The sequence below is a fragment of the Puma concolor genome, chromosome B2 (assembly GCF_028749965.1).
Source record: "Puma concolor isolate L17-30 chromosome B2, mPumCon1.1.hap2, whole genome shotgun sequence".
Classification (NCBI taxonomy): domain Eukaryota; kingdom Metazoa; phylum Chordata; class Mammalia; order Carnivora; family Felidae; genus Puma; species Puma concolor.
The window spans coordinates 89,544,398-89,565,117 of NC_141671.1; positions in this window are offsets into that span (position 1 = coordinate 89,544,398).

A 20,720-nucleotide genomic window follows, 5' to 3' on the forward strand; every position below is an offset into this window, starting at 1 on the left:
TAAAAGACGCTATTTAACTAGGTTAAGAAAATTAATAGTTTGAGCATTGACAGACTTAGGGTCAATTACTTGTGCTAGAATTCACTAGTTTGGTAATTTATTTCAATTCTATTAGCTTCCATCTCCTCATATATAAAATGGACATGATAATATCTACCTTAAAGGATTTTAATGAAGTTTGCATGTAATTAAAATTTTGTTTGATACTGGGTGTTATATAAATGATCACTAATAATTTTAAGCTCAGTTAAGTGTCAGACTCTTCATCTCAGCTGGGGTCATCATCTCATGGTTCCTGACATCGAGCTCCTGTGTTGGGCTGTGAGCTGACAAGGCAGAGCATGCTTGGTGTTCTCACTCTCTTCCTCCTTTTCTGCCCCTGCCCTGCTTATGTACTTTCTTTTCTCTTCTTTATTTCATCAGGAAATATAAACTCATAATTTTATAACTTAGATAACTATGTAGTCTACTCAGTTAAGAATTCAACTCTATTAAGACTGTAAATAGATATTTAAAATTTTGTATTTGTATTTATTTATAACACAGACATAGGTTCTCAAGGATTCATAGAGCTTCATGTCATAAACTAGATTTTGTAACTGGCCTCTTTGTTAGGTAAGCAGACCCAAAGACAATAAAGTCTTAAAACATGGCTGAAACCCCAATAGAAACTCTATGTGACCCACAGAGCCTATCTGCACCAGCTAAAGCTATCTTTTCAAAATATTGCTGTTTTATTATTCTTGTTTAAAACTTAGGATCAATAATAAACCAGTGTTTAATAAAACACTGTCCATGGAAATCCTACATCTAGTGATATCCATTTTGATCTACTGATTTTTATATGGAGGATACTTCTGCTAGCTTCTGCTTTTCTTTATGTAACATCCCAGCTCTCCTCTTCCATTTGCATAATTTAGAACACGGCTCCGTTACATGTTGCTGTTAGTTCACTGGCAAGCCAAACATTTTAAAGACCAGAAGAAGGCTCTCTCTCTCTCAAAACAAACAAACAAACAAACAAACAAACAAACAAACATAAAACAAAAAGAAATGGCTACATGATTTTCAATGAAGAATGGCACTCTTTCAGAATACCCAGTAGGGAAAGATTGTCAGAAAAAAATCCATAACAGAAAATAAGCTACTATTTTATAAGGCAAAATTCAGGGTCCCTTTTAGTAGAGGGACCAAAGCCCTATATTCCTTGATAAAGCTTGTGTATACCTTTGTAGTATAACACAGGACAATGTGGGATATTGTGATCATAGAGAATTACTAAGAGAAGTTAACACAGAAACCTAAAATATTAGAGTCTTAACAGAACAAAAGTTTGTTTCGCACTCACTCATGTTACAGTCCACTGTAAGTCAGGAGTTCTTCCTGGGAAACTCTTTACCCAAAATTCCTTTCTCTTCACTCTATCACACTGCGGGGTCTCCTTGGAATTCTGAGATGGATTTACTTCATTTTTTCAGTCAATAGGTAAAGGAAAAGAGGTCCCATGGAGGGTTGCATGAGATATTTTAGGGGTCTTGCCTGGAAGTGAAATGAATCTTTTCTACCCACATTCCATTGGCCATGTCCCCAGATAGCTACAAGGTGTCTAGGAGATGTAGTCTTCCTGTGTATCTACAATGTGGAGACTGTAGACCATTGTCTCTGCTACAATAGACAATGAAGAAAATGTGTCATCAGTTGTAGGAAATTTTATACAAAAAAAATATGGTGGGGGACCCTGGGTGGCTCAGTTGGTTAAGCGTCTGACTTTGGCTCAGGTCATGATCTCTCAGTTCACGAGTTCAAGCCCTGTGTCGAGCTCTGTGCTGATAGCTCAGAGCCTGGAGTCTGCTTCAGATTCTGTGTCTCCCTCTCTTTCTGCCCCACCCCCAGTCATACTTCATACTCTCTCTCTCTGTCTCTCTCTCTCAAAAAAAATTTTTTTTTAATTTAAAAAAATAGGGTGAATTGTGTATCTGTATGTAACCTCTGATGGACTCTAAGCTCTCTGAGACTGGGTACATTGACTTGATCAGTTATCTGACTTGCAGCTAATACTCAGTAAATAGTGTCTGGTAAATAGTAGTTTTGTTATGTAAATTAGTCCAGAAAGCCTAGTTTTGTAAAGATTCTGTATAATTTCATATTTGTGGCATTGCAGTTTGTAAATAAGACTGTTAAGTATTGAAGAGAAAGTAAGTTTTAACAAATAATTCTGTGTAGTCTTGAATACCTTTACACATTAATTGAATAATATAATTGATACATTTTACTGTATTTGAAATATTAGAATCTATTTGAATACTCTACTGAGCCACATAAATTGTGGACTTATGCCTTGGGCTTAAGTTTTCTTAAAGATAATATAAATAAATACAGATTATATACAATTTCTCAAAAAAGGAATCTAAGAATATTTGTATGAAAAATTAGTCTATTGCTTGCCTCTAAAAATTATCTGAAAGAGATTTCATTTTTTTAGGTATTCCTTTTCCCTTCTAAATCTGAATTTTTAGGATTAAAAGAGAAGAAGCCCCACTCTCCTGATCTTCTTCCAGAAATCAAGAGAGAGATGAGGAGAATTTGATTCATTTACAAAAAAAGTACATATTTTAAAATTCACTGGCACATGGAGTGCAGCAAAACAGGAGTATTGAAGGAAATAGGTGTGCTAGCATAATGACCAGGTAGCAAAATCCCCCAAGACACAGTGCCAGACACTCAGCAGCAGTTCATTATTTGACAGTAAGACTTTGGACAACACCATAAGGATGGGGTACTGTTCATGACAAAGCCATTTATAGGTCTCAGGCTTGGGGATGGATCAGACCACTGATAAGAGTTATAGACACTGACATAATTATGAAAAAAGATATCAGAGTGAAAGAAATGGGTAAACGTTTTTATAACGAACAGTGACAACAATAAAACAATAATAAAACCATTAAGATGTAAGAGTTACGCTGGAATGTATTGTAGATGTTGCTCTAGATACTTTCTCCATCTTGATCATTGATTCTGGTGAATCTTACTTCAGATCAATACTCTTATCGCCTGTCTACATCACAGAATTTTAAAAAAGAAAAAAAAAGAAAACTGATGTATAAAAATTATTGCTGAAAGTAGTTATATCCACTTACTTGAAATATAATTGTCCCTGAATCTTGGAAACTGGTAGAAGGGTATTGAGAAAATAGCGATTTTTAAAGACATAGCTAAAAATAGGTGATTTTTGAGAAGACTTTAGATTCCGTACCATTTCCTTAAAAATCCAAAGCCATATCTGTCAGAGTCCTGGCATAAAGCATCTGAGAAAGTTGCTGCCAAAAGATTTTTGCCCATCTCAAAACAAACAAAAAAAGAAAACAATAGTCTTCATGATAGAGATTGTGTTGGTTACCTGAGATTGGATATATATTGTTGGTAGCAATGGAGATCAGTGAAAATTCTAACTTTATGAAATAAAATACATTGTTGACTTTGTTTTATTTCAAATTGAAATTATTGGTCGTGCTTAATGGCAGTTGGCTTCTTTAAAGTAACTAAATTGACAACCCAAAGTGAAAGTCTGTTTTTAAGTTCTTTTCACGTCTTTCACCACCTAAAACATATCTGTGCATAATGAACTTTAAAATGCATGCTTTTTATATCCTCTCCCACAGTTATCATTTACAGATTTTAACTCCAGAAAGGAAATCTGAGAAATAATTTCTAAATAGTGCTCACCCTGCATACAAGCATGCACACGCACACATGCGCACACACACGCACACACACGGACACACTGTAAATGTGCATCAGGAAACTGTGTGAGGTTATATCTTAACATTTATATGGACTAAGTTCTTTAATATCAAAGAAAAATCATTTTTTTAAATTTATTGGAATTAACCAATATCTTAAAGTTGTCCTTTAGCCAGCTGATACAATTAAAATGCCTTCATTTTCAGCCCATGTGTAATTAAGTGTAAACCTTTGTATTGCTTTCTGCTTTCTTTCATGAATAGAATTTAGTTGTACTAAGATAATGGTGCAAATTTACAATATCCATAAAAGCACCACTATTGTATTGCTTTGCCTAATGCATTAAGAAGAGAAGATCACTTGGCAAACACCACATATCTATAGACGAACAAAATGCACTAAAATCAAAATTGCATTACTTTTGTCAATAATTTGTGTTATAATTTTTATGGCAAATATTAATGGAAAGGATCTCTTAAATAAAAACGAGTCTGACATTTTCCTTTTGTTGTTGCTGCCCTGATTGTATTTACATCCAGTCATTTATTGCCCATTAAAGAAGTAATGCTATGTTAATGTAAGGGGGAAAAAAATCAATGCTACTGAGATCAGTAGCTGTGGGGAAACAGTGCAGCAGCTGGTTTGCAAACAGCGAGCCCATATAGATCAATGAAATTACAAGCTAAATCTGCTGATGCTCACAAACTGCTTCAGTGGTGTGCTGTCTAACCTTTTTCAAGTTCAAGAGCTCTAGAAAGCCAGTGATAACTAAATGGAAAGCAGGGCAAAGGCAACCAGGGGACGGTGACAATGCACCTAGAGCATTTTACTCTGATGTATGATGTTCTATTTTTGCAGCTACCAGGATAACTTCCTATGTTTAACCTATAGAAAAGCCCAATGATCTGTAAGTGAGCCACATAGAATGGCTCCAGAAAAATACTTTCACACTCCAGAAAAATACCTTAAAAGAGTTCCTTGACCTGGAACGTCAGAAAGCTGCACGATACTTCACAAATCTGCTGTTAAGCTAAATTCCAGAAAATATTGATCAGTAAGTGAATGTTGGGATTCTAGAATATATGGTATGTTGGGTTTGGTGACTTACTGTAGTCTCTAAAATTTTCTTTATGATAAAGATTTGATTATACCCATTGAGCCTCAGCTTCTTAATTATAAATCACTGATCAGACACATACACGTTTCTATTTGAAAAAGACAATAAGCTTTCCATCTCAATAAAGTAATTTTTAATGTGAATTTAAATGTCATTAGTAAATTTTTCCCCAAGTGTTGAATTTTCAATTTTTCTTTTAGCTAAGCCTTCCGTGGATACTTAACTGTATTTTAACTGCATTTCCTAAGACACACAAAAACTTTAGCATAAAGAGTGTTAATGACGTAATAAGAGGGAAGGAAGTTAGTATAAAAAAACAGAATCATCACAACTTGTTGATAGATTCAAAAAGTAGGCTAATTGTGCTTGGAAATGGAAGAGAACTTTGTTATTGGCATATGTAACATCATTTTGCTATCACCTGGAAGGGATAAGTGACTTTTCCCAAAACACACACCTATTAAATAGTAATGCTGGAACTGAGATCCAGGCATTCTAGGCCAAGGGCAGTGCTGTCCCTGCCACATAAATGCTACCATTAACATTGATTTGGTTGGAAAAAAGGAAAATAATGTAGAAGGCAGAAGAAAATAGAATGAAGATTTACACGGGATGCTTTTATAAAGAGACAAAATAGAAACACTAAAATCATATGGAATAAAATTAATCACAAAATACTGTTGCTACTAAATTCTTCTTAATTTAACTGTTGACAACAAGAAGAAAAATGTGTCTTTCTTCTTCCTTCCTCTTTTCCTCCCTCCCTCCTTAAATCAATCAAAGAAAATGCAAAACAAAAACAGTGGTTACAGGACAAACCAAACTCTACCCTGTCAGCAAGACTGACCACACTTCATCTGTTCCTCAAATAGGCACTGAATAAAATGTCCTGAGAAACATAAGATGTGTTTTCTTTTAAACCCCAGTTTGGTAATTATATTGATTTAAATCATTCTGTCTGTCTCAATCCTCTAAGATAGTGACACAAGTGTGACATGATTTTTATAGGACTAGTTCACTATATAATAGCAAAAATCTCAGCCAAATACCATCAACTGACAACTGTCATAGTTTCAATTTAAATCTACCTTGATATTTATATTCAAAATCAGTTGTTAGTATTGCTTTCTGTATAGTTTGTTAAAAATTAACAAAAATTTTAGGGTATGGCATAAACCTCAATTATTTTCTTCTCCATGTAAAGAATACTCATACTTGAGATAAATTGTTGCATTTTGGGAGATACACATTTTTAAAATGTCAATAATAATCAGAGGGCAGATACTATCTTCTAGATAATTCTAGAATAAGATAAACATGAACAATACCTAAATCTTACTTACTAATGTTTTAGGTAGTATAAACCCTGTTGAAAACACCAAGTAGTCCCATTTTAAATTTTGTTTGAAAATATCTTATGCTCATATTTTTAATTTTTCAAACTATGCTCATTTCTTCATTCTGCCATCCTCATGAATATTGTGAGTCAGGGGGATTGTATATTATCATTACTATTACTCCCAGTTCAGGGAGGCTCACTGAACCAATCCAAGATGAGAACTCAACTTCTAAGGGTTTGAGTTAGGGTATATTTGATAAGAGCAAAACTGAAGAATGAGAAGAAACACTTGCTCATGATACTACATGATTATACTGATGATTATGAATGGAGAGGGCACTCAGTTGTCTTTTGGGTAAGGAAGAAAACTCATATTTCAAAACTAATTATCTAGGATTTTTTAAAGAACAATGTGTTAGTACTGGCAGGACATAATTGTTGTAAAGCCTGCACAAAGAAGAGAAGAAATAATTAAATATATAACCACATTTCACTGTAGCTGTGGAGGATGGTTGATGGAACAGTATGGAAGTATCATGGAATTCATTTTGGCTGCAGTACAGGGGAGGTATTTCCAGGTGGTTCTCCACCTGGAGATTATCCTTTTTTCCATCTAAAAGCCAGAGTATTCTCTATGCTACTTATCTCCTATTACCATCAGCAAAGAGCAGAGATGTGCAGGGCAAATAGAGGCCAAAGAGAAAACACTGGCTATAGCCGGCATTAAGCAAAAATACACTGAAGAGAATTAGGCCTCTAATTTTCAGCACTACATTCACCTTGGTCTTTCCCACCTGCCCTTTCATTGCCACTCATACACCTTCTTTAATCATGTAGGAGGTGATAGGTTCAATTTTAGGTGCCAACTGAGGATTATTCTCAAAGAAATCACGACCTAATCTCATATTAAGTAGTGATCCCATGACCTTGGATTGCAGTTCCTGTTTAAGGGCCTTGTTCTTACTGTGGTGACCGAGGTGGGTCTGTGGTTTAGGGATAGCCTCCTCTATCCCACTCTTGATTTCTTGTGTACATCCTTGATTATGGAAACATCCACAGCTCCTGGCACACATCCCTTACTTCTATAGTTGATTCAGACTTGCAGGACTAATACAGCTGATCTGACTCTTGGTCTCTCTACTAAAAAGATGAATCAGACATATTTAGCAGCTACATGAGAATGACAAGAGTGAGAACAAAAAGTTTTAATTCACTAGAATTTAAATTGAGATTTGAGCAATTGCAAAGAAAAAAAATCTCTGAAATTTATGTAATATTTGACTATGCATAAGAACCTATTCATTGGGACGTACACAGCAAGGATTACAGCAAAGGATATGCAAAAACAAAGCAGGACTAGGCTCTCTAGTCTGATATGACATTTTGCTTGATCTATGAGGTCCATGGCATGAGCAGCTGGATCTCTGTATAAAAAGAGTGACCTTTTGATTATTCTTTGAAGGTTAGGTGCCAAATTGACTATGTTCACCCACATCTCATTTGGCAAACAGACCTGACCACTATTGTCCTTTTTCATTCTCCCATCACTGATGGACTCTTCTCATCCCAGTGATCCCTTTGACACTCTAAGAAATTCTGATTTTCTACCCTGCCTGTGCTGCTGTGGATAAAGTATTACCTGTACTCTGAGGATTCCTCCTTTTGAGTGGTTCACCTACAGGGCAAGATCTAAACAAAATAATGGAATAGTAAACTAAACAAAACAGAGGCAGAAACTTTCTTTTAATACATTCATGCTTGATGGTTTTATAAGTTCTTTTTTTCATGAGGATTGGTTAATATTAGACATATAATTTGTAATAATAATTGGCGTGCTTGCTTAAGTTGATTCTTGGTAAGATGTACATAATTTATTTTATAGTGTGACATTTTACTTATTCTCAATGATTCCATTTGTTGATGTTATGCAGTTTTGAATTAATATAATATATTAAAAATAGTTTTAAAAAAGGGGGTATCTAAACTGGGAAGAGATGATTATATAATTGTAATTGCAACTCTGATGTTGATCAGAAAAGGACAAGATATGATCCCCTTTCTCAGTAAGTTGCCTTAGTAAGGCCTCACCTCATCTGATTGTGCCATTCTTCCCAGTTTTAAAATACAAATAATCAAGGTATATTTACTTTTCAATATTTTCCACATTGCAAGACTCATTTGTTGAATGAGTAAATTGGATGGTGGGATGGATATGTAGCTCTAACCAGTGCATATGTGGCTGTGTGCACACAAATAAATGTTGGTTAAAAATTGATTTAGATGTCACATTTATAGACTCAGTTTAAAAAAAAAGTATCAACTTTATATACAGTACCCTGCATTCAATTTGATCAATTTTGACAGTTGTTTACACCCATGAAATTATTTCCACAATTAAATACAGAACATTTCTCTCATCTTCAATAGGTTCCTTGTGTTCCACTGTCCCATTGCAGACCATTTCTCCTACCCACAATTCCAGTCAAGCATTGATCTGGTTTCTTTTCCTCTCTCTTATCACTATAGATTAGTTAGCACTTTTGAAAATTTTACGTAAATAGACTCATAGAATATATACCCTTTCCCTTCTTTCACTGACAATAATGATTTAGAGTTGATTCATGCTGGGTGAGTATCAATAGTCTCTTTCTTTTTTTTTTTTTTTTTAATTTTTTTTAATGTTTATTTATTTTTGAGAGAGAGACAGAGCACGAGTGGGGGAGGGGCAGAGAGAGAGGGAGACAGAATCTGAAGCAGCTCCAGGCTCTGGGGTATCAGCACAGAACCCAACACGGTACTCAAACCCACTAACTGTGAGATCAGGACCTCAGCCGAAGTCCGAGGCTTAACCGACTCAGCCACCCATGCGCCCCAATGGTCTCTTTCTTTTTATTGTTCAGGAGCCATAGAATGAATATTTCACATTTTGTATAGCCATTCAGCTGTTGATTAATATTTGGATTGTTTCCAATTTTTTCATATTGAGAATGAAGGTGGTATGAATATTTGTGAAGAAGACTTTGTGTGGACTTAGGTTTTTATTACTTTGTGAAAATACCTATTAGTGGAATGGCTGGGTCATACAGTATGTAGATATTTAACTTTTTATGAAACTGACAAACAGTTTTCCAAAGTGGTTGTACCATGTTAAATTTTCACTAGCTTTTTATGAGAGTATCAGTTGCCCCATATTCTTACTAAAGTTTGATATTGTCAGTCTTTGTAATTTAGCCATTCAAATGAGTGTAAAGTGATATCCCATTATGGCTTTAATTTTCCTTTCTCTAATGACTAATGATGGTGAGCATATTTTCTTGGGCTTATTAGTCATATGTTTTTATCTGTGAAGTACTGTTAAATATTTTTCCAATTTTTATGAGTTGTAATCTAATTATTGAGTTGAAAAGCTTCTTATAATATGAATACAAGTTCTTTGCCAAATATAGATGCATTTCAAAATTTTCTCTTATTTGATGCTTTTAAAAAAAATTCATAAAAGTAGTTTTCAAGAACTTTTGAATTTTGATAAAGTATATTTAAATTTTGTTTTTATGATTTATGTTTTCTGCATCCTAGCCAAGAGATCCTTGCCTAACCCTATATCACATACTAAAAAAAAAAAAAAAAAAAAAAAAAACTTACTGAGGTATAATTAGCATACAACATTATACTCATTTCAGATGTACAACATATTGATTTAACAATTCTTTACATCACATAATTTTTAATGTTTTTTCTAGAAGTTTTATAATTTGTTTTTCTATATTCTGGTCTACGATCTATTCAAAATTAGTACGAATTTTTTATGGTGAGGGGTAAAGTCAGTGTTCATATTTTTTCCATATATATATCCAGTGATTTCTGAACCGTTTATTGAAAAGACTTTCCCTTTTCCACTGCATTTTGTTGGCACCTTTATTGAAAATTTTTTAATATTTCAAACAACATATGAATCTACTTTTGGACTCTAGTCCAGTGGTTTTCTTTTCTTCACCTTTCTTTTTTCTTTTTTTTGTCTTGGAGTCTCATACAGTTAAAAATTACAAATGACCACAAACAGCCTTTTTGTTTGTTTGTTTGTTTATGTTGATTATATTTACCAATATTTACTGTATTAAGAACTGAAATTGAGAAATTTAAAAATATATATTTATTAATTTACTTAAAATCAACAATAAACAACATATTTTATTAAAATATCTAAATATTCCAAAATACACAAAAAAGCATTGATTCACATTTTAAAATATCTTTAATTTCTGTTTTAATAAGATTGTATTGTTTTTTCATGTTTATTTTTTTAACTTTTTTTTTAATGTTTATTTATTTTTGAGAGAAAGAGACAGAGAGACAGAGTGTGAGCAGGGGGTGCATTTGAGAGAGAGGGAGACACAGATCCTGAAGCAGGCTCCAGGCTCTGTCCTGCTAAGGCAGGCTCCAGGCTCTGGGGCTTGAACTCGTGAACCATGAGATCATGACTTAAGAGGAAGTCGGATGCTTAACTAACTGAGCTACCCAGGTGCCCCTATGTTTATTTATATATTTTGAGAGAGAGAGAGCATGCATGCGTGAATGAACACATGTGCATGAGTGAGCAGGGGCAGAGAGAGAGAGGGTGAGAGAGAATCCCAAGAGGGCTCCACGCTGTTAGCACAGAATCCAATGTGGGGTATGATTTGGTAATTCCATGTATTTTGTAAATCCATGGTTTCATAAATCCATGACCTGAGCCAAGATCAAGAGTCAAATGCTTAACCAACTGAATCACCCAGTAAGTCAGTTGGTGTAAGTTCTCCAACTTTATTCTCTAAAAAAAATTTGCTGTTGCAGGGCACTTGGGTGGCTCAGTCAGTTAAGCATCAGGCTCTTGATCTCAAGGTCATGAGTTCAAGTCCTACATTGGGTTCCACACTTGGTGTGGAGCCTACTTTTTAAAAAGTTGCTTTTCCTATTTTAGGTCATTTGCATTTCCACATAAATTTTAGAAACAGCTTATCAATTTCCACTAAAAAGGCTGCTTGGAATTTTCATTGGGATAATGTTTTACTATAATTTATAAACAACTGATATCTTGGGGTGCCTGAGTGGCTGAGTTGGTTGATCTCAGGACTCATGAGTTTGAGCCCCATGTTGGGCTCTGTGCTGACAGCTCAGAGCCTGGAGCCTGCTTCCGATTCTGTGTCTCCCTCTCTCTCTGCTCCTCCCTCTCTCTCTCTGCTTCTGCCCTGATGATGCTCTGTCTCTCTCTCAAAAATAAATAAACATTAAAAAAAATTTTTTTTTAAAGAATTGACATCTGAAAAATATTTAGTCTTCTAATCCATGAACATAGTATATTTTTGGTTTTTTTAGATGTTCTGTAATTCTCTCAGCAATGTTCTGTGGTTTTGAGTGAAGAGATATTGCATGTATGTTGTTAAAATTACTCCCATGTGTTTTGTTACATGGTGTGATTGTAAGTGATTTTTTTTAAAGTTTCATCTTCCAATTGTTTGTTACTAGTATATAAAAATACAACTAGAGTATGTAGTTTAACATTGTATACTAAGACATTGATAAATGTATTTATTTTGAGTCCATGTTATCAATAATAACCAATTACTGTAACTAACAACACAGATTTATGGTTATGCTTTTCTGGGAAATTGACCATTTTATCATTATGAAATATTCCTCCTTATTTTTGGTAATACTCTGTCGAGTCTATTCTATCTGATAGTGACATTGCTTTCCCATCCTGCTTGTTTATTATTTTCATGTATATCTTTTAAAATGTCCATTTATGTTTAGCCTATGGATTTCTTTAAAGCATGTCTCTTGTAGAGAGCATATAGTTGCTTTGTTGCCCATCCTAACAATATCTGTGTGTGTTTATTGAGTTATAATTGGCATATAATATCCTATTTGTTTCAGATATACATCATAGTGATTTGATATTTTTATACATTATAAGATGATCCCCATAAGTCTAGTTATCATCTGTCACCATGCAAAGTCATTTCAGTATTATTATTGACTATATTCTCTATGCTGTACATTACATCTCCATGACTTCTTTAGTTTATAACTGGAAGTTTGTACCTTTTAATCCCCTTCAACATTTTGTCTTCTCCCCACCCACCCAGCATGTCCCCAATCTGATAACCGAAGTTTTATTTCCTGCATCTTATAAGTCCGTTTCTGTTTTGTTGTTCATTTGTTTTTGTTTTTTTGTCATGATTAATGGAATCATATAATATTTATCTTTCTCTGTCTAACTTATTTCACTTAGCATAATATCCTTTGGTCCACCTATGTTGTTGCAAGGCAAGATTTCATTCTTTTCCTGGCTAAATAATACACACGCACGCACACACACACACACACACGCACGCACACACACACACACATACACACGACATCTTAGTCCATTAATGTATTGATGGACACTTAGATTGCTTCCATATCTTGGCTATTGTAAATAACGCTGCAATAAATGTAAGAGTGCATATATCTCTTGGAATTAGTGTTTTTGTTTTTTGTCGGATTAATAGCTGGAAGCAGAATTCATGGATCACATCATAGTTCTATTTTAAATTTTTTGAGGAAACTCCCATATTGTTTTCCATAGTTATCTGCAACAATTTACATTCCCACCAATAGTGTATAAGGGTTCCCTTTCTCCACATTCTCTCCAACATTCGTTATCTTTTGTCTTTTGATAATAGCCAATGTGACTGGTGTGAGGTGATATCAAATTGTAGTTTTAATTTACATTTTCCTGATTATTGATGTTGTTGAGCATTTGTTCATATACCTATTGTCCATCAGTATATCTTTTTGGAAAAATTTGTATGCAAGCCTTTTGCTCATTTTTAAAATTGGATTTTTTAATATTAACTTGTATAAATTCTTTATATATTTTGGATATTAACTCCTTATCTGATGTATGATTTATGAGTATCCTGTATTCATTGCCTTTTCATTTTGTTGATGGTTTCCTCCACTGTGCAAAAACCTTTAATTTGATGTAATCCTATTTGCTTATTTTAGCCTTAGGAAACTGGCTTTTAAAAAATACTGCTAAGCCCAATGTCAAAGAACTTACTGCCAATGTTTTCTTCCAGGAGTTTTATGATTAGGGGTCTTATATTCAATCTTTAATCCACTTTAAATTTATTTTTTCATATACTTTAAGAACGTTGTTCAGTTTCATTCTTTTGTCTGTAGCTGTATAGTTTTCTAAATACCACTTATTGATGAGACTGTCTTCTCCCCATTGTATAGCCTTGACTCCTTTATCATAGATTAATTGACCATATGTATGTAGGTTTGTTTATGGGTTCTCTATTCTATTTAATTAATATTTTTGGTTTTTTGTGTGTCAGTATCACACTGTTTTGATTACTTAGATTTGTAGTAAGCTTGAAACCAGGGAGCATGATGCCTCCAGCTTTGTTCTTTTTTTCTCAAGATGACTTTGGCAATTCAGGGTCCCTCAGTTTCATAAAAAATTTGAAAAAACTTTGTTCTAGTTCTGTGAAAAATGCCATTGGTATTTGGTGGGGCTATCATTGAATCTTTGGGTAGTATGGTTATTTTAACCATATTAATTCTTCTAATCCATAAGCACAATATAAATAAATAAATCTTCCCATTTAGTCATGCCATTTTAATTTCTTTTATCAATGTCTTATAGTTTTCAAGAGAATAGGTCTTCTACATCTTTGATTAAATTTATTCCTATTTTGTTCTTCTTTTAAGTTTATTTATTTATTTTGAGAAAGTGAGAGCATGCATGTGAATGGGGGAGGGATGGAGAGAGAGGGAGAGAGAGAATCACAAGCAGGCTCTGTGCTATCAGTGTGGAGCTGGACTTGGGGCTAGATTTCATGAACCATGAGATCATGATCTGAGCCAAAATCAAGAGTTAGACATTTAGCCAGCTGAGCCACTCAGACACCCCTGTTATTTTTGATGAAATTATAAATGGGATTGTCATTTTTATTTCTCTTTCTGATAGCTTGTTATTAATGTACAGAAGCATAATCAGTTTCTGTATGTTAATTTTGTATCCTGAAACATTACTGAATTCATTTATTACTTCCAATAGTTTTTTGGTATATTCTTTAGGGTTTTCTATATATAGCATAATGTCATCTGCAAACAGTGACAATTTTAGTTTTTCCCTACCAATGAATTGCTGTGGGTAAGGTTTTAGATATTATTTGAATAAAGTTGACAAGAGTGGAGGGTGCCTGGGTGGCTCAGTTGGTTAGGTGACTGACTTCGGCTCAGGTCATGATCTCACAGTTTGTGAGTTTGAGCCCCCTGTTGGGCTCTGTGCTGACAGCTCAGAGCCTGGAGCCTACTTCAGATTCTGTGTCTTCCCCTCTCTCTACCCCTCCCCTGCTCATGCTCTGTGTCTCTCTGTCTCTCAATAATAAATAAGCATTAAATTTTTTTTAATTAACAAAAAATTGGCAAGAGTGGGAATCCTGGTCATGTTCCTGATCTTATGAGAAAGCTTTTCACTGGTAAGTACAATGTTAGCTGTGAGGTTGTCATATGGCCTTTATTATGTTGAGTTATGTTCCTTCTGTACCTCCCTTTGTTGAGAGTTTTTATCATAAATGGATATTGAATTTTCTCAAATATTTTTTTTTTCTGCCTCTATTGAGATGATCATGTTTTTCCTTTGTTTCATTCTTGTGGTATATCATATTGATGGATTTATGGGTATTGAAAAATCTTAAACATCCCTGGAATAAATTCCACTTGATCGTGGTGTATGATCTTTTGCTGTATTGTTCAATATGGTGTGCCAATGTTTTGTTGAGAACTTTTGCATCTATGTTCATTGGATATATTGGCCTATAATTTTTTTTTTTTTTCTGTGGTGTCTTGATCTGACTTTGCTATCAGAGTAATGCTGTTCTTGTAAAATGAGGTTGGAAGTGTTCCTACCTCAGGTTTTTGGAATAATTTCAGAAGAATAGGTACTAACTCTTTTTTAAACGTTTGGTAAAATGTACCTGTGAAGCCATCTGGTGCTGGACATCTGGGTTTTTTTTTGGGGGGGTGGAATTTTTAAATTGCTGCTATATATATAGATTGCTATGTACGAACCTCATGATAAACACAACCCCAAACCCTACACTAGATGCCAAAAAATTAAGAGAAAGGAACCCAAACATAATACTAAAGAAAACCATCAAACTACAAAGGAAGAGACTAAGAAAAGAAAAGGAGAGGAAGAACTACAAAAAAAACAAAAAACAAACAAACCCAGAAAACAGTTAACAAAATGTTAATAAGTACATACCTATCAAGAATTACTTTAAATGTAAATGGGTTAAATAACTCAATAAAAAGACATAAGGTGGTTGAACAGATAAAAAACAAGACCCATCTATAGCTTACAAGACTCAAGTCAGATGTAAAGACACACACAGACTGAAGGTGAAGAGATATCCTGTGCAAACAGAAACAAAAAGAAAGCTGAAGTAGTAATACTCGTAGCAGACAAAGTAGACTTTAAAACAAAGACTGTAATAAAAGACAAAGAATGACATTACATAATGTCAACCCAAGAAGATACAATTATAAATTTATGCACCCAACATAGGAACACCTTAATATATAAAGCAAATATTAACAGACATAAAGGGAGTTGTTTCTTCTGAGAGTTTAACTTTCCTGTACAATCCATCTGCCTTCACCTTCCAGATCCTGGAGTCTTTTGTTTGTTTTTTCTCCCTGAATCTGTAGTTGTTATCTGCCAGAATGGAGTAAGTTTGATATTATAAGCTTACTCCTCCATAAAAGTTGCAGACCCATAGTTGCGTTAATTCTTGACGACATATATGTATCTTACTCAAAGAAAAAAAGGTATAATTTGAAGAGCTGAAATGCTCTACTGCTTGACATATGAATGTGCTTATATTTCTATAAATGGACATTGAATATTTCTAACCTGTAAGTGCAGCTAATAGTCATTTTAATCTAGTAAGATTATTTTTAAAAACAAAGCTCCAATAAGAGAAAAAATGGAGCAGTGTTAAGAATCAGTAGTGTTTGCTTGTCAACATATAATTTGAATAAACTTTAATTACTGATGAAATGAGAGATGATAGAGCCAAGTCATATATAGTATTGCTATATATGACCTATATATATAGTCTTCCAAATTTTTTATATGTTGTTGTATTTTATCTTTTCTCATATGAATAACCATTTGAACCTTAAGATTCTTATATTGGTGACTATAACTGGGGAGGCAGTACTGTACAGGGGATAAAAGATTTTTATATTTATTTCTTTTTAAAGTTTATTTATTTTGAGAGAGAGATAGAGACAGTGAGTGGAGGGGGGGCAGAGAGAGAGAGAGAGAGAAAGAATCTTAAGCAGGCTCTGCGGCGTCAGCCAAGAGCCCAAAGCAGGGTTTGATCTAACGAAACAGGAGATCATGACCTGACCTGAAATCAAGAGTCAGAGGCTTAACCAACTGAGACATTCAGGTGCCCCCAGAGTTTTATATTTAAACCACAGCTAGTTCTATGACTGGGTAAGTTACCTAATTTCCTGTATAGCAATTTTCTCATTCTTAAAATGGAGATAATCTACCTACCTCATAAGATCCTTATAAATAAATTAATGTGTATTCAGATTTAAATTTTTTTAATGTTTATATTTATTTCTGAGACAGAGACAGAGACAGAACATGAGCAGGGGAGGGGCAGAGAGAGAGGGAGTCACAGAATCTGAAGCATGCTCCAGGCTCTGAGCTTTCAGCACAAAGCCCGACACAGGGCTCGAACCCATGAACTGCCAGATCACGACCCAAGCTGAAATTGGACGCTTAAATGACTGAGCCACTCAGGTGCCCCTATGTGTATTCAGATTTTAGAATGTAATTGGCATATAAAAATCTCATGTATTATTATTTTTATTCTTAGAAACATCAGGATTATAGGTATGTCCTAAAAATTTGAAATAGGCATGGGCTTACAGAGAAGGGCACAATATAGAGAGAATGGTAATACTCATAATAAACTTTCCATATGTAGATCTCGATGGGGTATTGTTTTAAGTTTAGTTTTAAGTGTATCATTGTTTTAAGTTTAGCCTTAGAGTTTTGTTTTTGTTTTTGTTTTCTGTATTACTTTGCCTGCTTTTCTTTTTACAATATTAGTCCCTCTGCCTGGAATGGTCCTTTCTCTTTGCTGCCTCAAAAACTCTTCTGAGCTATATCCTTTTAAAAACTTCCCAGTGATCCATTACAATACAGCTCAAGTGATCCCTAGAAGGCAGGATAATGTAGAGAATAAATAAAAATTTTGGAATTAGACAAATTTTGAGTATCCGCTTTGTCACACACAAAATGTGGACAGGTTACTTAACATGTCAAGCTTTATCCCCATCTAAAAATGAGACTTTATATAAAAGGAAGGTGATGTGGATTAAATAAGATGACATTTGTTGAGTGCATAATCAGGGTCTGGAACATATCAGGCACTCAATAACAGTGAATTAGTTTTTCTTTTTGTTATGCCCAGAATTCGTGATCCCCAAAGACCACCAGGGAGCCGAGTCCGATGCAAAAGCAAAGAGCCTTTATTTGAGCTAGCTCAAGCTCAATCCCCTACCTGCACTGACGCAGTGGTGAGATACTGGGGAGAGAGAGCGAGTTTCAAAAGGACAAAGGTTTTATTGGGGCCTAGGGGCAGTTGGTGAGGTAATGGCTGTGGCCTCAGCCGATTGGCTAGGGAAGTGTCGGGGTCCTGTTAGGCAGGTGAGCGGGAGGTTACTCAAGGGGAGGAGGCGTGGTCAAGGTGAAGGACACAGAACAAGATGGAGTCGGCTGGCGTAGGCCCGCCCTTTCACTTTTCTCATGTCGTTCTGCTAAGAAGTCTTCCTGAACATTGCCAGGAATATCAAGCTGACCCTCCTCTAGACTGTCATTCAAAGTCTTCATCATTGACTCAATTAATATAGTTTTCTTTACCACTGTATTTACTCCTCCTTGAGGGCAGAGACCTGTATGTCTTATATTTATCTGCACACTTACCATAGCACCCAGCCCACTGGAGATTGTCTAAATATTTGCTCAGAGAACAAATAAAAAATATTACTAATTTGAATTTTATTTGGATATATAACTTTCACTTACTAATTAAAACAGAGTAGATTAAAGGGCATTTAAATCAAATGCAGTACTGTAAGGGAAAACAAATACAAGGACTTTTCTTTTGTCTTATTCAGACATTTTTTAAGGTAATGAAAATATCCCCATGACCAGAAATCCTCAGGAATAATTCCTCTTGACTGCAGTAAGTACCTACTTTTGAGGAACAGAAAGCTGATGAGCTGCAGGCTTCCCTGCTGCTAAATTCATCTAACAAGGCACTCCTGATGTGTTCTGATTTTAAGGCCAATGGGAACTCTATAGATTGGTTTGCTGCTCTTTTTTTCTGAAAAAGAGAGGACTTTGAGCTATGCATGTTTATGTTGGTAAATAAATTCTGGTATGAAATGGGAATCTAAGAATCAAGCCTAAGGCATCATAAACAGTAATAAAGTGAATTTGTAGGCATATTGCCTTTGGTACTTCTAGGATAAGGTCTGCATAGCTAAGGTAAGGCTGAAAAATCAGCAGTTATCTGTATCTCTGGACTTTGTAGATGGACCTGAAATGATCTTTCCTTTGTTTTGAACAAGATAATTGAGACACATTGGGTCATTTGAATGGATTAATCTCTTTGAATATCTTATACGGTTGGGAATTGAAACAGTGGTATAAAAAAATGCCAATGGTTACCAGAGGGGGGGGTGGGTGCAGGGAGGGGTTAAATAGGTGATGGGGATTAAGGAGTCCACTTGTGATGAGCACCAGGTGTTTTACGGAAGTGTTGAATTACTATATTGTACTCCAGAGATTAATATTACACTGCATGTTAACTCACTGGAATTTAAATAAAAACTCTAAAATATTGCCAAAAGTAGACCAGGACAAACCTTGCCTAATACCAATCACAACCACAATAGCCTTTTTATTTGTATGTAGAAGAAGTAGATAAGCAAAAAAAAAAAAAAAAAAAAGGTTAGGCTTGCTCCTGAGGAAACTGGACAAATGCTACCAGCTGGAAGGAAAAAAAAAAAAAAGAAAAATACAGCAGGATTCTGGGTAACTCAACTCCAGTTGCTACATTTTGTTTACATCAAGGGAAGGATCATGCAAATGGAAAGGAAAGAAGTGTCACAAAGGAAGGAAATAAAACTTAAGACTAGGACAAATATGCAAGACCACATCCAGCTGTAACATGTGAATTAATACCTCTAAATCAGATAGACACATTTCATCCTAGGATACTGAAAGCACATAAAGATAGGATCACAGAAACATATCATTACTCTATTAGGAGTCGTGAAGAGTCAGAAAGGTAAACGACCCAGTTAAGTGTTAGGAAGAGGATAAGGTGAATTGTAGAAACCACAGCTTATAAACTTTGATGATGGTATTTGGCAGAATTCTATTCTTTACTAGGAATCAGATGGTTGCTAATCTCTTAAGAAAAAGAAAGTGGCATTAATTAGAAGCCATTATGGGTACGTTAAAGGCATTTTATCTGTGGATCAAAATAATTCTATTGTCATGGGGTAACTTTCCTTCAGCAAGGTACATGGAAAAATTTCTCCACTACGTGCTAATAGATGAATTATGTTGAAGATAAGGGCAGTGAATTGTAGCCAGCATCACAATACATTATGACCTTGAGGAATGCACTAAAAGTTTCTAAGTCTGAAAAATGAAGATGGCAATAGAAGAAACTCCTAGAGTTGTTCAGAAAACTAAATGTGGCTTGCACATAGTAAGAGCACAATACATATTAGCTTAAAGGGGTTGTGTGGTGGAGATACACAAAGGCTACTATGATGGCATGAAGGAGACACTTGATCCTGGGTGGAATGTCAGTCAGCACTGGCCAGGGAAGTAGTATATAGGGACAGCACTGGAGGCACATATAAATAGGCACAAGAGTAAGAGAATTGTAAATAGCAGTTACACATTTCACTTAGAGAAAAGAAATAGCTGAGAAGACAAGGGGATGGTGAAGGAGGAGGTTGGGCAGGGAGGAGGGTCGGGTCAAAATGAGCCTTACGTGTCATATTCAGGAATTTAGAAGTTCTACTAATCATATACTATGGGAGGGAGTGTGGTGGGGGGAGGCAACTTGAAATAGCAGAGGTAATTAAAACGTAAACTTGTTTAAAACACCTGCCCCGGATATTCTAGATACTTGGAGGCATTTTGGTAAATATAACGTGAAATGTTAAGTGGCTAGTAGATTAAGATGTAATGGCTATACTGATTCTTCACTGAAAGCAGCATATTCTCAAAGAAGTACCTTGTCAATATGCTCAGTAGACTGAGAGGTAATTATTTCACAATAGCCTTAAGAGAATTCTGCTTTTGGTATTATCTTCGGTTTTTTTGTTTATGAATTTTACTTTTTCAAAATGTAAATGATAGCATTCGGT